The sequence below is a fragment of the Canis lupus genome, chromosome 22, assembly GCF_011100685.1.
Source record: "Canis lupus familiaris isolate Mischka breed German Shepherd chromosome 22, alternate assembly UU_Cfam_GSD_1.0, whole genome shotgun sequence".
Classification (NCBI taxonomy): Eukaryota; Metazoa; Chordata; class Mammalia; order Carnivora; family Canidae; genus Canis; species Canis lupus.
The window spans coordinates 40,249,611-40,261,516 of NC_049243.1; the positions used below are offsets into that span (position 1 = coordinate 40,249,611).

Consider the following 11,906-nt stretch of genomic DNA (forward strand, 5'->3'; position numbering starts at 1 on the left):
TTTCAGTATGTATCATCTAGTGTCTCGTTCACCATGTCAGTCATATTCAGATTTTTTTAAGATATTTACTTTTTAAAATTTATTTATGAGAGACAGGGGGGTGGGGCAGAGACACAGGCAGAGGGAGAAGCAGGCTTCATGCAGGGAGCCCAAGGTGGGACTCGATCCCGGGTCTTCAGGATCAGGCTCTGGGCTGAAGGCGGCACTAAACCACTGAGCCACCCAGGGATCCCAAGCATAGGTATCTTAAGAAAAAAACTCGGGAGGGATGGGAGAGAAAAGCTAAGATACTTCTTACTAGGTCCATCACACACACATACACACATAATCCTAAACACCTCATTTCCCCTCTATAGGTATTGCTTATATGATTGCTAGATAAAACATATAATTATCCCTAGACTAAATGCCTGCATTTCAAGTATTTATGGTTCTTTTTATAGGATGGGCACCTTGAATTCTCTGCATCTCAACTTGAAATCCTAGTGACTGACAGGACAATTGCACTGATCACATTACTCATATGACATGCCCATTTTGAGAATGTTTCCCTACTGCTAGGGTATGTCTCAGCTATTTACTACAATGAATAATTGTTGAAAAGTTATTTCATCTCCCAGTGCCTTTTTTCTCATCTCTGAAACAAAAATATTAAAGTATTTAATGTTTTGGGTTTTTTTTAAGTTTTACTTATTTAATCTCTACATCCATTGTGGGGCTCAAAATCATGACCCCAAGATCAAAAGTCACATATTCCTCTGCCTGAGCCATCCAGGTGCCCCAATACGTTTTATTAAAGAAATAATATTAAACATGGAGTTAGGAGGACAAAGCCTGACACATAGTGGTTGATAAATACTATGATCAGTGTTATTATAATTCCATTCTTCCCATACTAGGATAGAGGTGAGTTCTTTCCCAGAGCTCCAAAAGAACAAAATAACAGTTTGCTAGAAAAGTCACTTTATAAAAAGTCAGAAAAATTTAGATGAAATTCTACTTGTCTAACAATGTGGCCTGCAGAAAGTAATTTACCAATTTAGGTTTCATTTATTTTATTTGAAACTGATAGGTAGGAGATAGGCTGTGATATCTAGTGTATTTAATGATTTATATAATATTTAATTGTATATCAGTATTTTTTCACTTTATTAATTCTTCACATTAAAGAATACAATTTTCCCTCCAAATGAGTCTAGTAATAGTGAGATTTGACCAGCAAGCTATCTCAGTTAGTTCATTGCATAACCTGACAGCAGTGACAGGTTGTTTCCAAAGAACTGATAATCATTTAACCCAGGAAGGTAAGCCAAGATAGGAGACCTGGAAGCCAAAAGGGAAAATTGCCTTAACTGGCAGTTTCAATAAAAGTATATGCCTCCTAGTGAATAGATTAATTGAACCTAACCTCCTTTCCTCTCTCTCAATGTCTACTAACAGTGAGTAATTCCAAAAGTCAAGTGGTGAAATGTCCTTTATTCTGCACAATAGAGAACTGTGTGTTTGAAGGAAGGGGTGCTTTTTTATCCCCTTATCAGAATGATGTTAAACCCACTTAGCTCTAGCACTGAACATGCTTTTGATTTTCCGTTGAAAATTATGTTACTCTGGTATAAAATGCCCACTGTGATTCCAGGACATTAGTGGTTTATAAACTTTGGACTAAATATGTAAAATTACTCACTTCATCCAATCAGGAAGATACCAGATTTCAGATTTGATAAGATCCTTTGACATGTCTTTGTGGGACCAAGTGACTCTTTAGTAAACATATGGACATAGATGTCTGGGGCCCAGAAAGCAGGTCTGTCCTGCAGATATACTTTTGGTGGTTAGCATATAGAAGTTATTATTAAAATGTGAATCAATGAGATTAGCCAAGATTAGAATGTATACAAAGAGATGGGGGCCTAGGTTGGGGCCTTAAGGACATTTTCCTTGAAGATTTTTAGTAAAGAAAGCAAAGAACTCCAGGAAAATGTGGTGTCATTGAAGATGATGAAAAAATGTTTTGATAACTTAAACATGGTTCCCTAGTGTGAAATTTTACTTCTAGGTAGTCAAGAAAGATAAAGATATAAAAATACCCATTGAATTTCCACCATGGGGATACCAGAGCTAGAGTAGTTTTACTTTAGACAATGAAAACCTGATTGGATTTACTGATTTGTTAGGTATTTCAAGCAATATTAGTTCAGGAACTCCTGTGCACTAACCACTCTTCAAGATTATTAGGATAGAGCTAAAAATTAAGCAAACAAAAAACCAACACAGGAATTCCTGCCTTATTTAACATATAATCTAGCAGTAAAGCTAATAAATGAGTAAGTAAAAATAGTGCCAGATAAGCATAAGGGATATGAAAAACAATAAAGCAGAAAAAACATACAAGGTTTTAAGGGCTGTAATTTTAGATAGCATGACTGTAACAGTTTTCTATTGTTACCCTAACAAACTACCAAAACTTAGTGACTTAAAATTGAATCATGTTGTATACGTGAAACTAATGTAAATCAATTATATCTTTAAACAAATTAGTGACTTAAAAAACAAATTTATTATCTTACAGTTCTTCACATCAGAATTCTGATGTCTCATTGGGATAAAATCAGCGTTAATAGGGCTGCATTACTTGGTGAGTGTTCTAAGACAAAATCCATTTCCTTGCCCATTCCATCTTCCTTTTGCCTTTTCCATCTCAATTAATGGTTTCACCAGTTAGTTGCTGAGGACTGAAAACTCTGAGTCAGCCTTCATGAACAGTCTTCCTCTGCTTATACTCCCTACAGCTTCTTCTCCTCAGAACAATTTTATATACCAATCAGATCATATCACTTACATGCTTAAAATACACCAGTGGATTTCCACTGCAATTAGAATAAAGTGCCAATGTCTTTCTGTGACATATGAGGTCTTATCGCCTCCTCTGCCTTCATATAGCAGTGGTGTCAACTGGTTCCCAATCTGCAACAGCATTACTTTTTTTGTTTGATCCTCAAACACTCCAAACTTATCCTGACCTTTGCACTGGCAATTAATTATGCTCAGAATGTCCTTCCCTAAATCTCCCTATTGCTAGGTTTTCTCAAATGAGCTGAGCTGGCTCTCTGCTGATCTCTCTAGGTAAAACACACCTCTTTCCATATACTCACTAGTCAGTCCATTTCCTTTTTCATATTATGTTTCATCCTCTAAAGTCATTTATTCATTGTCTGTTTGAAACACTACAAGATTTAATATCCAAGATGTAGTAGTTGTTGCATATCTCTGCATAAGATATTTCCATGTTATTTATATGTGAATTATGTGTCTTGGCACACACAATGCTTGTGACTTCCAAAATGGAAATAATAATGTTTCTCTTATACTCCACTGTAATACCAAGGCCTTGGACAGTGCTGGTACATGGTAGGTCAGATGTTCACTAATGTGAATGAATAAAAGGAGAATTTCTAAAGAGACATTGCTCTTTTTGCTTAGATACAGTGTGACAATTAGGATAGACTTACTTGCTCTAGGTTGAAAGTCATAAAGTAATATTCTGATGTAAACTACGTGTTCATTGACTTATCACATTCACCTGTAGACTTAAGTGATTTATTTGCCTTAGGCTTCCCTGTTATCAGTAATACCTCTACTATAAAAATAATTGTGACCATAGTTAAAAAGCTTCCAAAAATTTTACTGCAGAAAAGGATTGACTGCAAAAGTCTGAATAAGCTGAGTGGTTGGTGAAGGACAATCCAGGAATTGTTAATGTACTCCACAAGAAACCAAAAATCAAATTTGTGAACTATGTTTTAGGTTCTATTCCCTAGAGAACAAACATGTACTTCTTGGCTTTGTTTCAGAACCTTAAGACATGCCACATGGAGATCTTGCACAGATTCTTAGACTACCATCATTACTGCCCTATGACCAGAGCCATATGGCAGCTGGAACCTTAGCCCTCTTACTTCCCATCCCATTCCCCATGCTGCACTCTCAGGTCCCTTTTTTGCCTGCCATTATTTATTAACTAGTTTCTGAAACTTCTTGGTTTGTATGCTTTTTCCTCTCCTCTTCCTTTTGTTTTGTTTTATTTTTAATCAGAGCTTGCATTTCATCCCTCAATCTGTGCTGAGACTGACCCTTTTAAGCCTACAGTGGTGGTAAATATTGCACAGAATCAAATGCCTATAAGGAACTTGTTATAGACCAGGTCATTGAATGAAGCCATCCTTAGCTTAAAAAGAGAGCACTGCTTCTCTCGTGCAGCAGGATTCAAGAAAATAGGTTTGCCCACTACTTTTAATCCCATTCACACAAATATCCTGATCAGTCTCAAGGTCCTATTCTTTCTTTTGGTAGTCAAGATATATTAAGTCTGCTTATTTAGTCTCTATTGCATTCACAACCTTATAACCATTCATTGGCCTGATTGTAGGCTCAATCTTCCTTGTAGCTAAAATAAGAATTTCTTCTAATATTGCCAAAGAATTCTTGAGCTTAGGAACAATCTTCCTGGGCCTGTATATGTGTGCATGCATGTGTTTGTGCTTCCATTTTTATGCATACACTTGCAAGGTCTCCAAACCTGGCAAAAGTAGACACCTCACATAACATTTCTTATAATTATCATTGCCTCTACACTAATCAAATTTAGTCTCTTTCTAACTCCTTATCTTGCATTGGAGCTTCATCTGAATTAAGCACTGCTAAAAGCCTGAGTAAATATGATTCCAGAGAATGCCAGGGATTATTACTCAACCTAATTATCCACATGCACACACAAAAGTATTTCTGTTAACTTCATATCCATGAGAATGAAAGCCTGACATCTCATTATGAGGGTTTATTTATAGGATCACTGTTGCAACCTCTTGTTTTAGCCCAACCACAAGTGTATAGCTTATGTGTTGTTGTTGTTTTTTGGGGGGAGTGTAGTTACTTGGTGGAATGATCACTGCATTACCAGAACAACAAGACTGAGAGAACAAGTATGAGGGATACTCTAAGGAAGGAGAGAAAGAAATATTAAGTTTGTAAATAATTATACTGGCCACATATTTACAAGATGGTAACTGGCACAGGCACACAGAACATCTCTAGAGAGGATGCATGGAATTACTTTATCTGGAACTGTTCTTTAGAATGGGAGAGGAGGATCAAGCTCTTTGTATGGCCACTACTTCATGTTAGCTTTCTTGCATTGTTCAGAGTTTGCCCCATAAGGTTTATATTCCCACATTTCTGTACTGTGTTTTTGGCTGTCCCTGGCAGCCACTGGGGAAGCCAAAGCCTTCATGGTTCTAACTGAGTTAGACCTAGGTTCTAGAACTGCTGCAGGTGCTGCCTCACTGGGTGCGATGGTGACCTGGATGAAGCTCAGCTCTTGTCCCTGGGAGAGACTGATGAAACAGCCTTTTGAGACTGGGAGATGGAAATTCTGGGCTTGAACAGATAAAAGGATTATCACCTAGATATTGAATCTGTTATATTTTATGACTGCTTCATTTAAAAAGGTATACTTTTATTAGATGCTCTGTGATTGTGGGAATAGACCTATGATATGTGCAACATTTAAAATACATTTTTTTCTTTCCCCTTAACTGTTATTCTCCTCCTCCTCCTCCTTCTTCTTCTTTTTAACTATCATTCCTTAAAAAAAAAAAAAAAAAAAAAAAATTCTTTGTAGGTTTAATCTGTGTTAGCCTAACAGACTTGGGATGTTTTTGCACTTTATTTTTTGCATGCAGAATTCTCCCAGAGCTGATTAGACAATTGTACTAATGTGATCACATTGAAAAGAAGTAACTGAAATCCCTGAGACCATGTTTCCAACTGTGTAATTCAGGAGTTGTAGCCCTGCTCAAAAGTCTTATTCAGTTGTTGGGAGGTTATCCATCTAATATGACCTCACAAAAAGTCTTTCTTTATCCTGTGGATCTCTCATGTACAGATGTCCAATGCATAACTTATAGTTCCCTTGAAGCCATTAAGCAAACTCTGCCTCTAAAATTAAGGAAAGATACGTGTCTGTCAAGGTTACAAACTGTGGCTTATATCTAGTAGTCCAAATTGTGATGGAGCCCTCATTTTAACCACTGTGCTGAGTTTCAAACAGAAGTGGAGAAAATATCTCGCCACCTGTCCTTACTTTTCTAGTTAAGATATTTTATTCTTCCTTTGTTTTGGAAATTGCACTATAGAAGGAGTCCTTAAGCTTAGGTCAACAAATGCCTAGCGCTGATTTTAGTCAAGAAATCAGATTCTGAAAACACTCCTGCCATATGAATCATATTGTGCTTCTTTCAGAAGACATTTTCAAATTCCCCCTCTTTTTAAAAGCAAAAACAGCTGTATGGACTGAACCTGTTTTCCCCCAAAGCCATATATGGAAGCTCTAAGCCCCAATGCATGATGTTTAGAAATGGAGCCTTTCAGATTTAATTAAGGTTAGATGAGATCATGAGGGTGGTCCCTCATGATGGGATTAGTAGCTTTGTAAGAAAAGGAAGAAAAAGATCACTCTTTCTGCCTTGTAAGGACACAGAGAAAAGGCTCTCATCTGTGAGCTAGAGAGTTCTTTCACCAGAACCCAGCTCTGTCTCAGATTTCCAGTCTCCAGAGCTATGAGGAAATAAAATTCTGTTGTTTAAGCCACTCAGTATATGGTACTTTATTATGGCAGCCGAACCTGACAAATACAATGCATTTAAATTAACATTTAAAAAAGTATCGCTTATGGGATGAACCTGCACTCCCATCATTCAAGCCCAGATATACTCGATTCCTGTTTAGGCATACATTCATATTTCTGCTTCCTATAGTTCCTTAAACTTGTTTTTGAAACGATTTTTACCTCTTTTCCTGGAAGAGCCTTGTGGCCCAGTTACATCACAATAGATTGGCAACCTTAATGGAAGATCAATTCTGTTGGGCATGTATAAATCCAGGCAATTAGTAACATAAATCCCCAAAATAAAAAAAATGTCAGAATTAGATTGCCATCTATTTATATGCTTCAAAAGAGCTTTGGTTAAAAAAAAAAAAAGTACTCTAGTGTAATATTTTTATTTTTATTTTTTTACTTTTTATTATGAAAAGTTCAAATGCACTTAACAGTATGTAGAAGGTGTGGAGGCCAAGAAAATTAAGGCCATTCCACTTTAAGTTCAGCGTTAGCACAAGTACAGCCATCCCAGGCCCCTGTGAACAAGAGCTGAACTTTACCTTACTTCAGTTACAGGAAGAAAACAGCTTACAGCTAAACGTCCTAGAAAGCCCCATATTAGAATAAAAACAGCCCAAGCCAAGGGCAGGAAGCCCTCTATTAGAATAAGACCAGAGTTCAATGCCCTTGAAGGCCCCATATCAAAATGTAAACAGAACTTGAGGAATTGCTCCACCCCTTCTGGAGGTCCCCTAGACCAGTCCTTAAAACTAAGCTGAAACCCACCTCGGGGTCCAAGTCCCTGCTCTGCTGTGTCGGGTACACTTGGACCCAAGCTCGAGCTTGCTAATAAACCCTTGTGTGTTTGCATCGGGGCTCCTTGGCGGTTTCTCGGATTCGCGATCTTGGGCACAACAGTAGAAGGATTTAATAAAACCTCATATTTGAATTCCCTTCCTTCAAAAAACTATCAGCTAATAGCTAATCTTATTTCAACTATACCCCTTTTTTAGCCACTAAGATATCAACCATACATTTCATTCTTGAAGAGGACATGATTATATCATTCAGAAATGGAATTTAAGAAAATCAGTCTCTCTCAGTCTCTTTCTCTGTTGCACCTCCCAACACATGCCTTCTTTTGCTGAGTTTCTTCTATTGTTGTTGTTTAATGCATTTTTTCTTCTATAGCTGAGGATGAGAATTAACTCTATATGGTGCTTAATAAATACATAGATCTGTATTAAAAGTGACAAGATACCATTTCATCTCTTAGTATTCACTATTTTTGAAAGGGATCTTAGAAATTATTCACAACTTCAATATATAAAAACTTAAATGTTGACAGAGCAAAGTAAATTATTATTAAGGAATAATGTTAACAATTTAAAAATAACTGAAAGGTATAATTTCCCCAACTGTTGTTCTTGAACTTTGGAATCACTGAGTAGAAATTCCACATGGAGATATAATTTATTTACAATATTTTCATCTTTAGAAAATCACATAATAATTCTGCCTATGAAAATAAATGTTATCTGTAGTTACAGGCACATGCATGATGAACAATGGATTTGTTATCAATAAACTGCAGTTGAAATAATGGAAAAGAGATATCTTAGAGATGAAATAAATAACTAAATAATTAAAATTACATAGGTATGAAGTACTCTGAAAAAAAAACAAAATGATGTCTTCTCATCACTGTCATCTTTCAAAAGCAGTGACTAAGTACAATTAGAAGTTGCCTCAATGAGTAATAAAAAATCTTACATATTGCCCGAGGTGAAACCTGGATTGGAAAAGATGTACTTTTGGGATGCCTGGTTGGCTCAGCAGTGGGGCATCTGCCTTTAGCTCAGGGAGTGATTCCAGAATGCCTGGATCCAGTGCTGCATAGGGCTCCCTGCCTGAAGCCTGCTTCTCCCTCTGCCTATGTCTCTGCCTCTCACTCTCTCTGTGTCTCTCATGAATAAATAAATAAAACCTTAAAAAAAAAATGAAGGAAAAGATGTACTTTTCAAAGTGTCTTTGATCTTTTGAGGCACCTGGATGGCTCAGTCTGACTTTGTTTTTGGCTCAGGTCATAATCTCAGTGTCGTGGGATCCAGCAGCCATGAGCCTCACAGTGGGCTCCATGCTCAGCAAGTCTCCTTGACGTTCTTTTCCCCTTCTTTTCCCTCTGCTCCTCCCCCTGCTCTCTCTCTGAAATTAATTAATTAATTAATTAATTAAAAAATGAATTTTCTTCCATCTCTGAGTAGATGTGGAATTAGGTATATATTCATACATGTATGTATGTATTTAAATATAGTACTAATAAGCACATTAAAATTAACTCTTATCAGAGATAATTGGGTTGCAGACTCATATACCCTTTTGAAAATGGTTGGGATTCCAGAGACATTTTTTTTCTTTGTATCTCCCGTTAGTATTTTTTTTTTATTACTGAGAAATAAAATCCATTTTATTTAACAAATATTTTTTATCATCCTCTTAAAAGAAAAAATATTTACATATACACATATACAATACAGAAAGTTTCCTTATGCATCAGGATTTTATCAGTCTTAGAGTAAATATGAGTATGCTCTTTGGTAACTCATGACAAATGGATTTTATATTTGAGTGTTGTGTTATGTACATTCTTAGATACACCACAGAGAAATACATGTTTATACCACACATATTTATAACCTGTGTTAAGTACTTAGAATCTGAATTGCTGTCTTTAAAGAAAAAAAAAAAAACAACAACTTGGAATCATTCTGCTTTTTGAGAAACTTCGGAAAAACATTTCTGTAAGTGTCAAATTTAATTGCCTATGATTCATTTTTGACAGATCATGTACTTAAACCAATGAGCCTTAGTTTTTTCCTTTTAAATTGTTGGCAGCCAAAAACATTGTATTACTCATCGTATTGTAGATAGAATCTGCACAATATTACTGACAGATTTTTGTATTAATTAAAGATTCTGTGTTGTGCAGACTGCATGATGAAGATGTGCCATTAATCTATATACAAAGGTGAGAAAATGAAGGTGCTGGTAACTCTACTAAAAAGATAACCTTTGGATGGATTTTGAGAAAATATGAAAATGTATTTAAAATGATGAATGATTATCATTCAAAACAATGTCATACATGAAAAAATGGCTCAAAAACTGTTCTTTCATTAGAGAAATAAAGAGTATGATACAAATCAATCATTAGCTAATTTAGTATTTTACAAATATTATACAAGTTTGACCTGAATAAATGCAAAAACATTTTTTTAGGTATCTATTGTGTTCACTAATAAAGAGGACACTTTATGACAGTAAATTTAACTTCCATGTACACATAAAGGAACACAGTTTACTGAAATTGTAAATTTTGAAAGTAACAGGGTGTTAAATCACCTTCCAAACATAATTGATTCATACCCTGTGAGAACTACTTACATTTTTGATATTCAGATATATCATATACATAGTCATCACACTGGAGTACTTGGATGATATATTTTATTTTCTTTCTCAAATATATGTATTTGAGGTGTATATACACACACATGCACGCACATATACATACACACATTGCTATAAAAGGTCATTTATACTCTGTGGATGACTTTCAGATATATTTCAAAGCAAAGAGAAATGTATAGAAGAGCCCATATTTGCTACATTTGACAGTGCTTTCATTTAATAACACAAACACAACAAAATCAAAAGCAGCTGATTATATTTTTATTTCTTATTATCTGCCAGGCAGTATTCTAACATAACATAAACAACAGCACTGATTCAGTCCTTGTAATAGTGAATAGTGTCATGGATTAGGTATATTAGTGTTTCCAGCTTAGGTAAGAAACAACTAAAGCACTCAGATGTTCAGTAGCTCTGGAGATTAGAGAGGATCCATGCTTGGATAGTTTGAATACATAGATGATACTATTAATACTATGCTAGGTTCCCTTCCCGAAATAACATGAGGACATTTTTGTTGAAAGTGAACCTGACGTTCACAAACTACAGAATCATTTTAACTATTTTCAAAAAGAAATACTGTTTACTCCTAAAACCTTAGGGCTACCAAAATTTTGGAGGCAGGGCAAAATGATACAAAGATTTTAAAAGCAAACAAAAACAACTGCAAATATTATTTTTAGGACTAAGTGAAATGTTGAGACATAGCAATTCTTAGATAATAACCTTAATGAGTATTTTAAGAATGTTGTCTAAGATTATCCATGGATGCAAATTATGCATGAGTCTATAAAAGATGTATTTTAGTTCAAAGTTTTAAGCTTAGGTGTAGAGGCTGACATACTATCAGTGTTAATATTTCATTCAATAAAGGAAATAAGTCTATAAAAATTTTAATTTTAATTAGTTTGTGCATTTATCCCAAGCTTAGAATACAGACGTAAATCATAACACCCAATTTTGCATCTTTTTGAAGTACCTATAACTTACAGGTAGAAGTTTGTTGACTACAAGTATCAACATATTTACTAATAATTTTGGGAAATCAGCTGCACTGCTATTTCCTGCCACAATTCTAAGATCAAGACAATGTACCAGATAATGTACTGGAACCAGATAACATACTAGAAATTAGTTCACAACTAAAAATCTCCAAAGGATAATTTTGGTTAAAATATACTAAGATGACTTGTCTAACTAAAATAAATTATAATACTTACCTGACAAGGGAGATACCATGATCCTGAAGTTGGTTTTCTTAGGGCAAGGCTCATCCATTGCACTCTGGTTGTGCTGACCCTTGAGATTTCCTTAAACGTGGGAAACTTGACTGAATAATTTGTGGTAGTGGGACTGCGTTTGCAGTCTCCCCAATTTTATAAAAACAGGGAAAAAAATTATATCAGGGCTAGAGCTGAGAAACATATAAGGCAAGTAAGTATGTGTATGTGAAAATTATACCAACACACATGTACTGACAGTGAACTACTGAAGGCAAATATATTATTTTTTAGGTTTATTAACACATCATTTAATTTATTTTTCCTTTGAATCTCGGTGAATTCAGTGGACACAATTATTTTTAACACCCTCCATAATATACATAGTCACAATTACTTGTATCTGTTTCCTTGAGAAGAGCAAAACCAGGAATGCAAATAAATAAAAATGTGAATTTAAAATTTAAAATGTTTCATTCTGGGGCAGCCTGGGTGGCTCAGTGGTTTAGCGCCGCCTCCAGCCCAGGGTCTGATCCTGGAGACCCGGGATGGAGTCCGAC

General features: G+C 35.5%; 1 non-coding gene across 1 annotated transcript; it reads left to right on the top strand.

Moving 5' to 3' along the window:
• Window positions 1-11,338: 11,338 nt before the first annotated feature.
• LOC119865251 lies at window positions 11,339-11,498 on the top strand. Its single transcript, XR_005376641.1, has one exon. It is a non-coding gene; the product is annotated as a U1 spliceosomal RNA (small nuclear RNA).
• Window positions 11,499-11,906: the final 408 nt, after the last annotated feature.